Raw genomic sequence first — 17,015 nt, 5'->3', positions numbered from 1 at the left:
TGTGCAAAGTTCCATCGGATTTTTCACAGTGGTTTCCGTTTCGCGCCTAATCGGGCCTTACTTTCCGAATATACCTCGTAACAACAAATCACAAAAGGAAGTTATAGAACAGCCTGTAGAATAGTAATATTAAACATCGCTCCAACAAATCTGCTGCTGAAAAGAAGCATTTACCTCCTGTCAGATCGTACAGCGATACGCGTATGGAAATCTACTAACGGTAGTTCTGTTTTGTAGACGAACATTAAAAATATGTTCTCTGAGACTGGCTACCATGGATTTCGGCAAAAAGGAATGTCGAATTCACGTCAACACACAACCTGTGGCATAAAACTGCAAATGAAGTAGCTACAAGGTTGGTACAGGAGATACTGCAAAGAACTGTAGGCACTACCAAAAGCAAACAAATAAATGAATAAAAACGTCACGGAACGAAAATGAATGACTTTGTTAGTGTGTCTAAGATACAGATATCCCAGTTCAACGGATTCATGAGGATCCAAAAGATGTTCTATAAGACAAGGAAATCGAAACGGAAACGACTTTGAGGCGACAATCACGTTTCTCTCTACATCTTCCAGTTAATGGTAGAATTAAAGGCCTTTACTGTTGGATCAGTCCATGGTCATGCCGGTTATCAGAAGAAAATGGAGGTATCAGCCCTATGTAAACATCATAGACCACTTTGTTAACCGAGCGCAGTGGTTAGCACACTGGACTCGCAATCGGGAGGACGACGGTTCAATCCCGCGTCCGGTCATCCTGATTTAGGTCTTCCGTGATTTCCCTAAATCGCCCCAGGCAAATGCCGGGACGGTTCCGTCGAAAGGGCACAGCCGACTTCCTTCCCCTTCCTTCCCTAATCCGATGAGACCGATGACCTCGCTGTCTGCAGTACTCCCCCAAATCAACCCACCCACTTTATAACCGTTACCATAGCATGAGAATGTAAGCGAACAATTTGATATTTATTGTACTCACTTGTGATATATTAACAAGAAAGATCAGTTGTTACAGTTAGTATTTCTTTTTTATTTACCAGAATTGCTTTCAATTACTGAAACTGTTTAGTAATGGAAATTTATCAGTCACAGTTGCTTAATCACACCATATCAAACGAGCTCTTGATGCGACTGAACAGAAGAGATTTTATATCAACTAATAAAGCTGTTTTATTACGCTGAGAAAATGTAGCCAGTGGGAAAATAATTTTGCACTGGGAGAATATTTTTTGTTTTTGGCACCATGTATAACGATCGGATTGACGCTTGGTCCGGTGTTACATTTCGTCCCAAGTGAATCTTGATATTTGAGGTTCAAACTACTTTAAAGTTACAGTGTTACCTATTAGTCCTGTGAGCACTCCTTCCAAAAGGCGACCCTAAACAAGTTAACGTGCCGTACATCCATTACTTAATCCAAACAGAACTTACCTACGATGCAGGTACACACTATATCAATATTATAGACTCAAAAGTATTGCTTAGGCCGAGAGTAATATTGGGAAATAATGCTCTAAGATATTAATGACAGAGCTCTCTTAGGCTCGTAATCACTCCTAAGACCACAATCCAGGTAAAGTACACCAAATCAATGTTATAGACTCAAGAGCATCGCTTGAAGCATCATGGACACCCCCAGCTGTAGGGTACTGTAATCATAGGTTTGAAAGTGAATTTACATGTAAGAGAACATTCGAAGTAAAATTTCACAATTGCTGTGAATGTATCTGAGGAAAAATTGGTATTCAAAATCTTCGTTTTCTACACGTAACAAATATATCCACCTTCTGTACAAAACCATTAGATCAACTACCTTTCTTAGTATTAGCTAGGACGTATAAAAATATTGCAGTGTACTCGCACTAACATCAAACTTCGTTGGATTTTTCTTAATTCGACACATTTCCAGGATTAAAATTTCATCATCTCGTACACGTTTTACATATTATGTCCCGATTTAGTAGTTAGATTTAGTACGCTATTGCAGTCACAGATAAACACTTACAGAGAAAGAATTATTAACGAAAATTATCGTTGACTGCGTGACAGCACCAGCTTCTATGAAAAATAAGGGTGTACACTCGTCTGCCATTTCCTGGTTTTGCAACGCCGGCAACAACACTTAGCAAAGAATTTGATACAGAAATGTGTAACTAACGTAACTGTGCTAAATTAATGAACTTGCAAATTGCTGAACAGTACAGGATACAAAGGTTTTTATGGTCACGATGAAACTATCGACCGTTGCACATTGTTGGTAACTGGCCATCCATATAAAGTAAAAAATAAAAACTGACAAGAAAACAAAGAAAATATAGGGCAGGAAATGGTTAGGAAAGGAAAGTCAAGTTGATCATCTATGACGTGGATGACAAATCAAGAGAAGCATGGCCAATTATCAACGCAATCGCGGGGGCCGAGCGGTTCTAGGCGCTTCAGTCCGGAACTGCGTGACTGCTACGGTCGCACGTTCGAATCCTGCCTCGGGCATGGATGTGTGTGATGTCCTTAGGTTAGTTAGGTTTAAGCAGTTCTAAGTTCTAGGGGACTGATGACCTGAGATGTTAAGTCCCATACTGCGCAGAGCCATTTGAACCATTTTTTCAACCATCAACGCAATCACAAACAAGCTACATAAATATTATAATATGTATTTCAGTGTAAATCTAATATCGAGTAGTATGTAATTTTTGAATGCGAACTTATAGCCCCAAACCTTACGGGATATTTCCGCCTTCATGTAAAGACCTCTCAAATTCACACGATTGTTTCTCCAGGATTATAACATTAAAACAACAATCATTGACAAGTAGAGATCAAATGTGTTGTTTGAAAGTCCTTAACTAACGAGTCTTCATGTTGTGGCAAAAATGGACAATTATAGCTGCAATTTTCTTTTAATATAACTTGTCATTGTTACCAGCGACCGTTTTTTAATATTCGATATTTTTTTCTAATACTAGATATTTTTACTTGCTACAGCTATACACAATCGCAAAAACACCAGGAAACTATTAGACTCAGCCGTTACACAACATTTTAATGTACAACAGTTTCGCTTACTCGGAGAAGGAAGGGCGGGGGTTAGTGTTGAGATAAGGATTCTATGGTATCGAAATGCTCAATTAATTGAGTGAATATACGTAGTTAAAGTCTTCTTAAATGTATTGTAGCTCGTACTGATTCGATTCCTCTTGCTTCAGCATAGTTCACTAATGAGGAGATTATTAAACTTATCTAGTACCCACGACTTGAACTGTACGAACACAGCATAAGATCTGCTGGAGTACCGATGACACAGATAATCTGTACTTAGTGTGGATCTGCTTGGCAATGGTTCACTGGCCGCATACACACACACATTGAAGACTTGGCACATATGAAATATGTCGCGCGGAACATTCTTTGCTCACTGAACCATATTTCACAGCAAACTAAATACTGCCAGTACTTACTGGAGCAGTGTGGTAAATCAGTAGAAGTGAGGTCGAGGATCAGAGCGCTCTTTGAGGGCTGCAGGTCGCGCACGGAATGAGCTCGGGCGACTAACCAGCTTACAAGCCAGCCACCTGGCCATTCACGCTACCAGCGGAATGACTAGCGAGCAGGTTCGCAGAGGGCAAAGACGGGTGCAAGCAGAGGAGGCCGCAGCTGCCGCGCGTACGCGGGCAGACCCGTTCTGCACCAACTGCGGCCTCATTAGTAGAGCCGGCGCCCGACCATCCCCTCCCTCGTGCAGCAGGAGAGAATCCTCCGCGAGGGAGAAGAGCCTCGGGATATCAGTTACATCAGCCACACATCTCGTGCTTTCATCGTGCTTAGATAACAGTTATCACGACACAAGGAAAATCCTTGAAAGATACACAGTCTGGAAAGATAATAGAACAATAACAGACATATAGAAAATCAAAGTGTGATGATGGAAAACAATGTAAAGCCAGAGTTTTACCCCTTTTGTAACGCTCATCGTCCCCTTATTTCTTTAATCGTTGCTTGGAAAAAGATGACAAGGTCTTCAAAGGAAGAAAATTAGGAGTTAAAGCGACTGCACTTCTCATTCACTGCATAATATTTGCGGAAGATATTACACTGAAGCTCCAAGGAAACTGGTATAGGCATGTGTATTCAAGTACAGAGATACGTAAACATGCAGAATACGGCGTTGCGGTTGTCAACGCCTATGGGACAACAAGTGTCTGGCGCAGTTGTTAGATCGGATATTGCTGCTACGGTGGCAGGTTATCAAGGTTTAAGTGAGTTTGAACGACATGCTGTAGCCGGCGCACGAGTGATGGAGCACAGCGTCTCCGAGGTAGTGATGAAGTGGGGACCTTCCCGTACGACCATTTCACGAGTGTACCGTGAGTATCAGGAATCTGGTGAAACATCAAATCTCCGACATCGCTGCGGCTGGAAAAGGATCCTACAAGAACGTGAGCAACGACGACTGAAGACAATCATTCAACGTGACAGAAGTGCAACCATTCCGCAAATTTCTATGGTGCTAGCGTGCAAATTATTCAACGAAACATCATCGATATGGGCTATCGGAGCCGAAGGCCCAATCGTGTACCCTTGATGACTGCACGCCACAAAGCTTTACACCTCGCCTGGGCCCGTCAACACCTATATTGGACAGTTGATGACTGGAAACATGTTGCCTGCTTGAATGAGTCTCGTTTCAAATTGTATGGAGACAGCCCCATGAATCCATGGATCCCGTAAGGCGTCAGGAGACTGTTCAAGCTGGTGGAGACTCTCTAACGTTGTGGCGCGTGTGCAGTCGGAGTGATATGAGATCCCTTGTACGCCTAGATACGACTCTGACAGGTAACACGTACGTAAGCATCCTGTCTGATTATCTGCATCCATTCACGTCCATTGTGCATCCCGACGGACTTGCGGAATTCCAACAGGACATAGCGACACCCCACACGCCCAGAATTGCTACAGAGTGGGTCCAGAAAAAACTATTCTGAGTTTAAACACTTCCTCTGGCCACCAAACTCCCCAGACATGAACATTATTGAACATATCTGGGGTGCCTCGCAACGTGCTGTTCAGAAGAGATCTCCAGCCCCTCGTACTCTTACGGATTTGTGGACAGCCTTGCAGTATTCATGATTGCAGTTCCATCCAGCACTACTTCAGACATTAGTCGAGACCATGCCACTCGTGCTGCGGCGCTTCTGCGTGCTCGTGGGGGCCCTACACGCAGTTAGGCAGGTGTACCAGTTTCTTTAGTTCTTAAGAGCTGATAGCGAAACACGCTTGCAAAATATACTCTCTAAATTTTCAGCAATATTAAAAAAATAGAACTTAAAATTAGCACTGAAAAAAACCAGGCCTATGACAGTCAGCTTATCAGATTTGGGGGCGACTCCTGAAAACCAAATTCAAATAAATAAAATAGAAGAAACTGGGCATTTTACAGCACTTTAATCGCAGAAGGTAATTAAAAAAATAAATGTAATAGCTAAACGCGTTCTCAATTAATGAAGACAGCTTCTAGTGAACAAGTCGTTTAGCACAGAAAAAAATTTACAAAAGTATGCATCTTTCGTGGCCATTATCATTGGCTCTGAAACTATCTGAGTCGTTTGGTCGCATCATATTCCTGAACAGCCATCCAGGGATACCAGCAGAATTCTGAAGAAGATTTCACCACAGCGATCGAAACATCCACCATCGGAAAGGTATTTGTCGCCCATCGCCTTAGAACAGTTTACAGTTAAACAACAATGTTATGATTTTATCCTGGAGAGTGCTCCTGTATGAACTGTTAGAGACCGATAAAAAGCATCTACAACCGATGGAAATGTGGCTTTGAAGAAGGATAACGTGGACCAGCTGGTCAGCAATAAAAAATCAAAAGAAAATGTTGTGCAAGAGATCAACAATCAGAGCTACCTCGTAACAATTACGCAAAAAAAGACAGCTAAATTTTTTGAACGTTTATTGAGACTGACTAAGTTTTTAATAGGCATACTGGAAGCAAAAAATATTGAAAAATAAAACCAAGGAGACGTCTACAAAGAAAATAGTCAAAGAGCTATTAGAAGTAACAAAATGCTAAAAATATTAATAAATGTAGAGTACAACACTAAGTAGAGGACAAAGGTCGCAGCGACGAGTCGTAAACTTTAGAGGATGTTGGTGAAGAAGGAAAATTCAAAAACAAACTCCGTATGTACAACGAAATGCAGAACACACGACTCGCTTACATAATACACAGAATCACTGTGCAGTCTGGCACTCAAAGGTTTGTAGATTCCAATACAGATGTGTGGCCAAAAAGCAGGGATATTTGACTGAAGTGGAGTATTTAGTTTACTACATATATCACTAATTAATAAATGCTGAAATTTAGAACCATAATTTCCTCTGTGTTTCCGCTATAAGAAACAGATACGAAGTCATGTTGTTCATTAGGTGTGGATCTATTTCTGGATAGTTTATTATTCATTTGACTCCTTTCATCCACATGGAGATTAAAATCAGATAAATTTCTTTGTATCAAGGAGTAGGACTGTTGATATTTTTAAAAACATACGGAATCCGACATATCGATAACTAAAAAGAGATCTTTATAGGCTCACAAAATATCGGGTAGAAGTATAGATATCGACGGAGAAAACATCGACGTACGGGCCTATAAAACATCGGCTTCACATTCTAAATATACTGCCCGTTTTAGAGCTGTATATTTAAATATTGAATTATTATTAGATATCCTGTACATCATCAAAAATGGTTCAAATGGCTCTCAGCACTATGGGACTTAATTTCTGAGGTTATCAGTCCCCTAGAACTTAGAACTACTTAAACCTAACTAACCTAAGGACATCACACACATCTATGCTCGAGGCAGGATTCGAACCTGCGACCGTAGCGGTCGCGCGATTCCAGACTGTTGCACCTAGAACCGCTCGACCACATTGGCCGGCTGTACATGAACAGAGCAGCTGGCTATCCTCTTTATAGCAAGAAATGAAACGACAACGACGCACTTCCATGCTTGGCGATAGCGACTTTTCTAACAATGTAAGTTGCTCAGTAAAAGGTATCCGATGGGTCCGTCGTTCGGTTTCATCACATGAAGTTTTAATTTATTACTTCTTTATTACTAATTCTAGTCCGCCCCGATAGCTGAGTGGTCAGTTCGGCGCTAGCGGCCGTGCGAAGCGAAGGTCCGATACTTCCGCCTGTGCGGCGTGTGCGAGTGTTTGTTTACTTGTGGACTTAGTCTGCACGCGGGCTAGTAACACCGATCATGGCGAACAAGTACAGGAAAACTACATTACGATTCAATTTCTGCAAAGACTACGAACGACCAAAGGCTTTAGCAGTGGAACGATTCATTCGAGAGGACGTCAAGATACCGCCAAACGATATTATTGGAATTCACCTATCCATCGTTAGTCCCACGGTGTATGTTAAGATGATAAATGACGCGGCGTGTGAGAGAATTCTACAGGCGACAAAAGCAGGTCTCCGATTTTGCCATAGTGACGGGAATGTCGGCACGGTAACTGTAGAACATGCTGGTCTGGGTATACGGACAATACGTGTTTTTGAGCTGCCATTTGAGCTCCCGGCTGACGAAGTTATCGAGGCTTTTAAGCCATACGGCACAGTACATGGTCACACAGCAGAACGCTGGACACAATTCGCCACATACCCCGTTCTTAACGGAGTGCGGCAGATCACTATTGATCTTCAGAAGCATGTACCGTCCTATCTGACAATTGGTGGTTGTCGGGCGGTGGTGATTTATGATGGTCAACCACGTACATGTTCTGGATGTGGCCAGGAGGGACACCTCAGGTCGAACTGTATGCAACGGCGGATTACGCAACTGCCTTCAGATGTGCGGGAGCCGTCGCCGGCGATGACAGTACTACCGATCACCTATGCCAAAGCCCTCACTGCGTCCGCTGATGACCGAAAGGACACAGCCTCGGTGGAAGATCAAGATGGCACTCTCCGAAACCTTGTCGCAGACGTCGGGATGACAGAGCATGCTGCTCCGTCGAGCATACAATCTACGGCGACAACATCAGATGAGACCGAACTCCCACCCAGCACACCGATAGTACAAGAAGCAGTTCCAGCCACTACGGATGCTGTTCCGTCTGAAACGCACTCTGAGACGACATCATTTGTTTCGACCGAACTCCCGCCAAGTTCAACAATGGGACTCGAAACACTTCCAGTTCCTACGGATGCTTTTCTGTCGGGCAGCCGTGATTCCCTGCAATCTGAGGACACGGACGGAAGATCACGCAAACAGCGTTCCCCGAAAAGGAGGAAACGGCGGCGTCGCACGACATCTCCTCGGGATGACTCCCCTTGCCCCGACGACGATGTGCCTGTGGACCAAGACGACACAACAGCCTCTACGAAACAGGATGAGGCACTGGGAACTGTTCGATCCGACCCACAGCGGTCTGTCACATTGACGGTACCGGGACGTGGTGATGCTGAAGAGAAATCGCAGCCAGTTGGCTCTCCAGACGCAGATGCTGTGGCTATGGACACGAATATATCACAGCCTGAAAAGATGTGGTATGAGGATATTGAGGAGGCGCCGGACGTCATACAGAGGCAGCCGGCACTCATGAAGACGGACTAATAATTGCTGACGGTGAAGGGAGAGGGGCGAGAGAACGTCTTCTAACTCAGCCCCCGGCGCCGGTGCAGGGAGATGTTGTTGCGCCTCGACAGAGTGGGATTCAACGCCATGCGAACCGTATTGCGACATTAAATATCAATGACGTGCGTTCACCGGCCAAAATACACCTATTGAAGGAAACGGTTTGGGCATCTGATGTGGATATTGCTTTGCTGCAGGAAGTCCACATAGCAGCACTCCCATACATCCCAGGCTACCAATCCTATTCGTCACATGGAGATTACAATGGGAGTGGGGTGGCAGTTTACGTGCGAGATGGCTTCCCAGTGGAAAACGTGTGTTATCTTCCGTCGGCCAGGGGAATGGCTTTCACGACGTTTGGGACACGCATCATCAATCTTTATGCACCGTCGGGAAACAATCGGCGGCGGGAAAGGGCGCGATTTTATGCAGAAGACATTGCTCCACTATTCCATGGACGTTCTGAATGTGTAATAATTGGTGGAGATTTCAACTGTTTTCTCAGCCAGAAAGACCAATGGCCGCAAGCAAACATCAGCCAGGAGTTGCGAATCGTTGTCAACGACCTTGTACTTAGTGACACGTGGGAATTACGACATGGAGCTGCACCGGGATACACCTATGTGACAAGTCATTCGGCGAGCAGATTAGATCGCATTTATATCTCACGGGCTCATGCAAATGATGTCCAGGACGCGGAACGCTGGCCATTGGCATTTTCCGATCACAGCGCTTACATCTGTACGGTGCTTCTTCCCCGTAGAGAGGTGTGGAACAGTAAGGCCCCGTGGAAACTAAACATTCAACATCTACATGATCCTGAATGCCGTCAACGGATCCTTGAGACATGGACGATGTGCGAGCGAAGGGTTGGAAGGTATGCGACGAAGCTTGATTGGTGGCTGACTTGTGCTAAACCGGCGCTTCGCCGTACGTTCATCTCATATAGCAGGGAAATGGCAGAATGGCGCCGCCGTACGACCGATTTTTATTTTGCAGCACTGCGCGACCTGAATGATGGCCCGCCGGGACAGGACATCTGGATCGAACGCAAAAGGATAAAAGCTAAACTAGTGGCTTTAGCTCGGAAACGTCTTCAGGGAACCATGGTGCGCGCCAGATGTCACGATACGATAAGGCACGAGATTCCTTCCATGCACCACGTCGTGAATGAACGAAAGCACCGACGACGCGTTTTGGTACGGGAGTTAATCACCCGCGATGACCGAAGAGTGACGCGTCAAGCGGACATTGTCTCTGCATTCGTCGACCATTACCAACACATCTATCGGGAAGAAGCAGCCTCTTTCGATGACCTCGACCGTATAGCCACGTCCGTCTCCCGTACACTGACGGTGGAAGCCGCGGGAACCTTACTGGAAGCCATTAGCTGTGAGGAAGTACATGATGCGATAGCACAAGGTGCGTTGAATCGGTCCCCAGGCATTGATGGGCATCCTGCTGAATTCTATCGCGAATTTCGCAACGAAATGGCACCGCGATGGACGGAAATGTACAACGAGATGTTAATTTCCGATGCGCCTATTCCACCGGCTTTTATGGAAGGCCTCCTGGTGCCAGTACATAAACCGAAGCCAGGAATTACGGTCACACATTATCGCCCCATCACCCTGCTTAATGCCGACTATAAGATCTTTGCACGGTTGCTAGCGTCCCGATGTCGTATGTTAATTCGTAGCGTTCTCTCTCCGGAACAGACGACACCGGGTGGATCGGTGAATGTGCAAACAGCTACTGGCGAATGCCGTGATGTGATAGCGCTGGCGGAGGAGTGCCGGCTTAAAGCGGCGATGGTGGCGGTTGATTTTGACAGTGCTTTTGATAAGGTGCGCCACAACTATCTGTATGATGTACTGGAACAAATGGGTTTTCCAGACCGTTTTACTGGTCTCATTAGAAGGATTTACGGGGGCGCACAATCCTTGGTACAGGTTAATGGGCGTATAGCAGGGCCCTTTCAAATTCGACTATCCATTCGCCAGGGCTGCCCTCTTTCGATGCTGCTGTTCGCGATAGCGTTGGAACCATTAATTGGGAGGCTCACCAATTCTCTTTCTGGGATGGAACTACGGGGCTACACCTTCAAATGTCGTGCCTATGCGGACGACCTCCTGCTGCTCGTTCGTTCTGAGGAAGAGGTGAAGACGGTCCTTGAACTGTTGTTGGACCACAGTGTGATCGCGGGTAGTGCAGTGAACATGAACAAATCGGCGGCAATGCCGGTGGGAAGGGGCCTTACGCCGGAAGAAATCAGTCCGTTTCCTTATGTGCAACGAGTCCGCTATCTCGGCATAGACTTTACCTCATCTGTAAAACATACTGCAGCAGTTAACTACCGACGTATTTTACAGACAACACGTACCATGGTCCGACAACATCACTTACGGCGCCTTGATCCTTTGCAGCGAGTCGAATATCTGAACCCTTATGTGGTTTCCCGAATGGTGCATATTTCGCAGATGCTTCCCCTACCACTCACGCTCGGACGTCGACTTCAATCAGCACTAGGCTATTTTGTGATGATTGGGTCGCCCCTCAAGGTGAGATACGCAACGCTCACGCTCCCTACGGACAAGGGCGGACTCGGACTTACGAATGTTCACTGCCGAGCGACGGCGCTCCTTCTAGCCACTATCTACAAGCAATGGCGTAGCGGGCGTGATTCCCTTACATCCAGCCTACTGGATCTCCTAGTTCCAGCGTCCCTCACACCTCCGGTGGCGGTGGGCAACATTACGTCACCCTTTGCGCATGTATCAACATTTATCGTGGAACTTAGTTGTATCAGAGACGAGCTTCCACGCACGAGACCACCATGCGCAAAGGATTTTTATGTTTGGCTGCTACGACGTGTAAGTCGTAATGTCATTGAACTCAAACACCCCCAGTTGCATTGGCCGAAGATTTGGAGACATGTGCACCAAAAATTCCTTCCTACCTTCGTTCGGGCACTGTGGTTCTCTGTCGCCTGCGGCAAGTTCAACACCAACCAACGACTCCATGCAATTGGACTAGTGGACACTCCACTATGCCCGAAATGTCGCCAAGTGGATGACGACCATCACCGCTTAACTTGTATCACGGTGGAGGACGTATGGCTCCTAGGAAGACAGATGGTGGCTTGCTACCTCCGTGTGACCCCGCAACATGTTACACCTGCTTCCTTCTTACATCCAGAGAGTGACTACTTTCCGGCGACTAAATCACATTCCATCATCTGGATCAAAGGTTGGACGATCGCGTACCTCTATGGGGATACTGCCACGTCGCGACTTGACTTTTGGTATTTCTTGCAGCAAGCCCACAGTGAGGTTCATAGATGGTCACACTATCGGAAAACCTTTGCCAATTATCTTCAGGCAGTCTTCCTTGACCCCCCACGCAGTTGGAATGTGCCGGGTGCAGTCGGTGTGCACATTTGACAGCTGATGATGAACCTCACGCTTCTCTCACCACTCACTATGTAATGCACATACTATACGATGAAATGGTCTATATGTTCCTTTTAACAGAGTGATCCTTATTGAAAATAAATATATAAATAAATAAAAACAAAAAAAGTGGTCAGCGTGACGAATTGCCGTGCTACGGGCCCGGGTTCGATTCCCGGCTGGGTCGGAGATTTTCTCTGCTCAGGGACTGGGTGCTGTGTTGTCTTCATCATCATTTCATCCTCATCCGGCGTGCAGGTCGCCCAATGTGGCGTCAAATGTAATAAGACCTGCACCAAGGCGGCCGGAACTGTCCCCTTAGGGGCCTCCCGGCCAATGACGCCAAACGCTCATTTCATTTCCATCACATATCAGATTTGTCCGGAACACTTCATGTCTACTTCCTTGTTTTTTCAGTTCTGCCAACGCCAGCGACCTAGCAATTGTAGTGTCAAAATTGCGTGGTGAAGCTAAACGTTGCGGTTTCTGTTGGTAACGTCGAGCGCCGATTACGTCAGCACGTCCCCTCACACATCTCCGCCCACCGCAAAGACCAACCTTCTGATTAGATTTCCGTTCTTCATTTTCAGCAACTGTTTTTGAAGAATATCGGTGTGAAAGAACAGCATACTAGTTCTGTTAACTTTTTTTTATTTTAACTCAACTGATGTGCTATTTCTTCTAATCGGAAATCTTGTTAATACATTCACACCGCCGCTCCTCAGCGAAATCAGATTTCCTCTTTTGCGCCGCATGTACTTGCTTCACACAGTCAAAGAGAAAGATTGGATTCGATTAAAGCTCAAAAAGTAATAAGATTCCTTCACACTGTTAAACTAAAATTATGTTATACTACAATTTCGAAAGAACAACTCCAAATATTTACCGAAAGCTGTGAAAAAAAAATATATAAAATAAAAATTATTGGTGCTCGATATTGCCATTTAGATATAGGTATAGCGATATATCCAGGGAGGAAGAATCGCTCACATATCTCGTTATTTTTTAGAAGAAGTTCGATATAACGATATATCGATATTTTGACAACAGCCCAATTAAGTAGGCAGCCATAAGAGGTAGGACGAACCAGAAATCTAACAGTACTTTAAAGTCTTTTCAAAACTTGTTGGTAAAAGCGACCTAGTTTTTATTTTCTTTCCTTGAGGAGCGCGCATTGAGTGCGGCAAGAGAAAATAGTGTCAACCATGGCAGTATGCTAGTAGGATATCACTGCGAGTTTTGGTACAGATAAGTCTTATCACAAGGTCACCTATAAGATAAGACTTCCAGGAACCCTTCCCCAGCACTTTGTGAGGTCACGCATCTTGGGTAATTGCATGTGTTGTTTGTTGCAACCTGTGGCATGCCACCACCCCCTCTATGGCAACTGCATGACCTGAAAATTGGCGCACAGAGTACATCGAAAAAGTTCAAAGAATGGCAGCACGTTTTGTATTATCGCAAAATAAGGGAGAGAGTGTCACTGAAATGATACAGGATTTGCGATGGACATAATTAAAACAAAGGCGTTTTTCGTTGCGGAGCAATCTTCTCACGAAATTCCAATTACCAACTTTCTCCTCCGGATGCGAAAATATTTTGTTGACCCCGACCTACATAGGGAGAAACGATCATCCTGATAAAATAAGGGAAATCAGAGCTCACACGTAAAGATATAGGTGTTCATTCTATTCGCGCGCTATACGAGATTGGAATAATAGACAACTGTGAAGGTGGTTCAATGAACCCAGTGCCAGACACTTAAATGTAATTTTCGGAGTGTCCATGTAGATGTAGATGTAGATGTAAATACCATGTAGATGGAGATCATTGGTGAGTATAATATCACAAAAATTTCATATCTCAACAACAGATTAATTCATATAATCGACGCATTTTTCTCCAAAATGGGCCCCAGATATAAACTCTTTAACGTACCAAGCAACCTGATATATCTCTTACTGACTGTTCGCACGTTATACCGTTTGTTGTTGAACATGGTGGAACAGGAAGGGAATGTAGTTGATTTTCGAGGAGACGAAATCATGGTACGTCTTTACTTGAAGCAGCAGCATTGGTATAAGGTATAAAACCAATGCACACAGCTGTTAGTACACCACTTTGCAATGGAAGCACAACATTACCACAAGGAAGAATTACATGTTCCTTACATCGACAGAACTGAAATTGTGTAATTAAATCACGTGATGTAACAACCCAGTTCAATATGGCAAGCGAATCATCCACCAAAAATATTTCTCCCATAAACCAATGTCTCAGCGACATTTAATAATAATGAAAAGGTAAGGATTCTCATCAACACCAAGATAATATAAAAAATTTGAAGCAACAGTTTGCTATATGTGGAAAGAACATTTATGAAGAAGGACGGAAAAACTTCAGCAATAGCATCACAATTTACACAAGAAGTGTTGAAATCAATCTGACCTTCAAAACATAAATTTCTACATCAACTTCAGATTTTAACGGTTTAAAAAATGCAGCATGGCTCATAGGCACGTCAGTAGGTAACAATTTTAGTGTGTGTACCCCACTCAGAATGGTTTTGTGGTTCTTTGTGTATAATAGACATTCATGATGGATGCTAAACCAGAACTGATTCTGGTTTGAAGTATGACAGTTAATAACTCGTACACTCAAGGAAAGCAAAAAATAGGTTAAAATTGTGTGAATAAATTGGTGTGGAAAACGCTCCGTATACATGCAACTTATGAGAAGTGTGTGAAACACACTAGAGACATTTTATCAGTCTCCAGACTGGTTTGATGCGGCCCGCCACGAATTCCTCTCCTGTGCCAACCTCTTCATCTAACACTTACAGCCGACGTCCATAATTATTTGCTGGATATATTCCAATCTCTAGCTTCCTGTAGAGTTTTTGCCCTCTGCAGCTCCCTCTAGTACCATGGAAGTCATTCCTTGATGTCTTAACAAATGTCCTGTCAACCTGCCCCTTTTCTTTTTCAGGGTTTTCCACATATTCCTTTCCTCTCCGTCCATAATTATTTGCTGGATATATTCCAATCTCTAGCTTCCTGTAGAGTTTTTGCCCTCTACAGCTCCCTCTAGTACCATGGAAGTCATTCCTTGATGTCTTAACAAATGTCCTGTCAGCCTGCCCCTTTTCTTTTTCAGGGTTTTCCACATATTCCTTTCCTCTCCGTTTCTGTGCAGAGCCTATTCATTCCTTACTTTATCAGTCCACATATTACTTTATCAGTCCACATAATTTTAAAAATTCGTCTGTTGCACCATATCTCAAATGCTTCGATTCTCTTCTTTTCCGATTTTCCTACAGTCCATGTTTCACTGCCTTAGATGCTGTGCTTTCCATGTCCTCCTTGCTGCGCCATTGGTTATTTCGCTGCCTAGGTAGTTGAATTCATTAACTTCATCTACTTCGTGACCATCAATCTTTATGTCTGCCGATGCTCTCATTTCTGCTACTTCTCATTACTTTCGTCTGTCTTCAATTTACTCTCAGTTCATATTCCGTACTCATTAGATTGTTCATTCCAATCAACAAATCCTGCAATTTTTCTTCACTTTCATTCAGGATAGCAAAGTCATTAGCGAATGTATCATTGATATCCTTCCAGCTACAATTTTAATTCCACTCCTTGCTTGAAGCAAAACGAAAGGGTGAAATCAAGACCAGTAGACATCCATATTAAATTTGAAGAAACAGTGGTCGAAGACTTCTGGCATGAGGAGTCACTTTTGTTGTGCCAAAAGTCTTGTCAAAGACGGCAGATGAGTGGACAAAGGTTCAGGGTGCTCTCCTACCCTTCGAGTGGTAAATTGTCCCTAAAAGATTGAAGAATCAGCAATGATCAACAGCATGCGCATGCAGAAGACAGTGGAAATCACTGCATTAAAGATATACAATGTGTATTCCGAGGACACGTGGCTCTGTAGTTGTGGTTGTGCGGAAAGTGTCATGGTGATTTATCCACTGGCAAAAGCTTGCGTACTAGTTCCCCAAACAGATCTCACGGAGAGCAGAGCCAAGAAGGATGTGAACAAAAGAAAAAGACAGAATAACTAACAAAAGGATAACGTTCTATGAGACGGGACGGGGAATGTCAGAAGTCTGAACACGGTATGGAAGCTAGAAAATCTCAAAAGTAAATGCCAAGGCTCTATCTATATACAATGGGGGTCAGCAAGGTGAAATGGAAAGAAGACAATGATTTGTGGCCTGACGAGTATAGGATAATAATAACAGCAGGGGAAAATGCTAAAACAGGAGTAGGATTCATTAGGATTAGGAAGGTAGGGCGAAGAGTGGGTCATTGTGAACAGTTCCGTAATAGGGTTGTTCTCAGCAGAATCGTCAGCAAGCCAACACTGACAACAACAGCTTAGGCTTACAAGCCGATGTCGCAAATGGAAGATGAAGACACAGAGAAAATATATGAGGATACAGAAAGGGTTATTCAATACGTAGATAGAGATCTAATTGTCTTTGGAAACTGAAATGCAGTTGAAGAAGGAGGGGCAGAAGAAAGGTTTATGGGAGAAATTGGGCTTCGTAGTACGAACGAAAAAGGAGAAGTACTAACTGAGTTCTGCAATAAGTTGCAACTAGAAATAGTGAATACTCTGTCCAAGAATCACAGGAGGAGTTACATTTGGAAAATCCCGGGAGATAAGGGAAGATTCCAGTTAGATTATGTCATGGTCAGACAGAGATTCCAAATTGGGATCATGGACTGTAAGGCATATTCACGAGTAGGTATAGAGTCAGATCACAATTCACTAATGTTGAAGAGCAGCCTGAAGCTTAAGAGACTACTAAGGAAGAAGCCCGCCCGGCTAGCCGCACGGTCTAACGCGCTGGTTCCCGAGCGCGAAGGCGTCCTGGTCCCCGGCACGAATCCG

This window comes from Schistocerca americana, chromosome 5 (genome assembly GCF_021461395.2).
Source record: "Schistocerca americana isolate TAMUIC-IGC-003095 chromosome 5, iqSchAmer2.1, whole genome shotgun sequence".
NCBI classification, from domain to species: domain Eukaryota; kingdom Metazoa; phylum Arthropoda; class Insecta; order Orthoptera; family Acrididae; genus Schistocerca; species Schistocerca americana.
Note: the sequence above shows the minus strand (reverse complement) of the source record.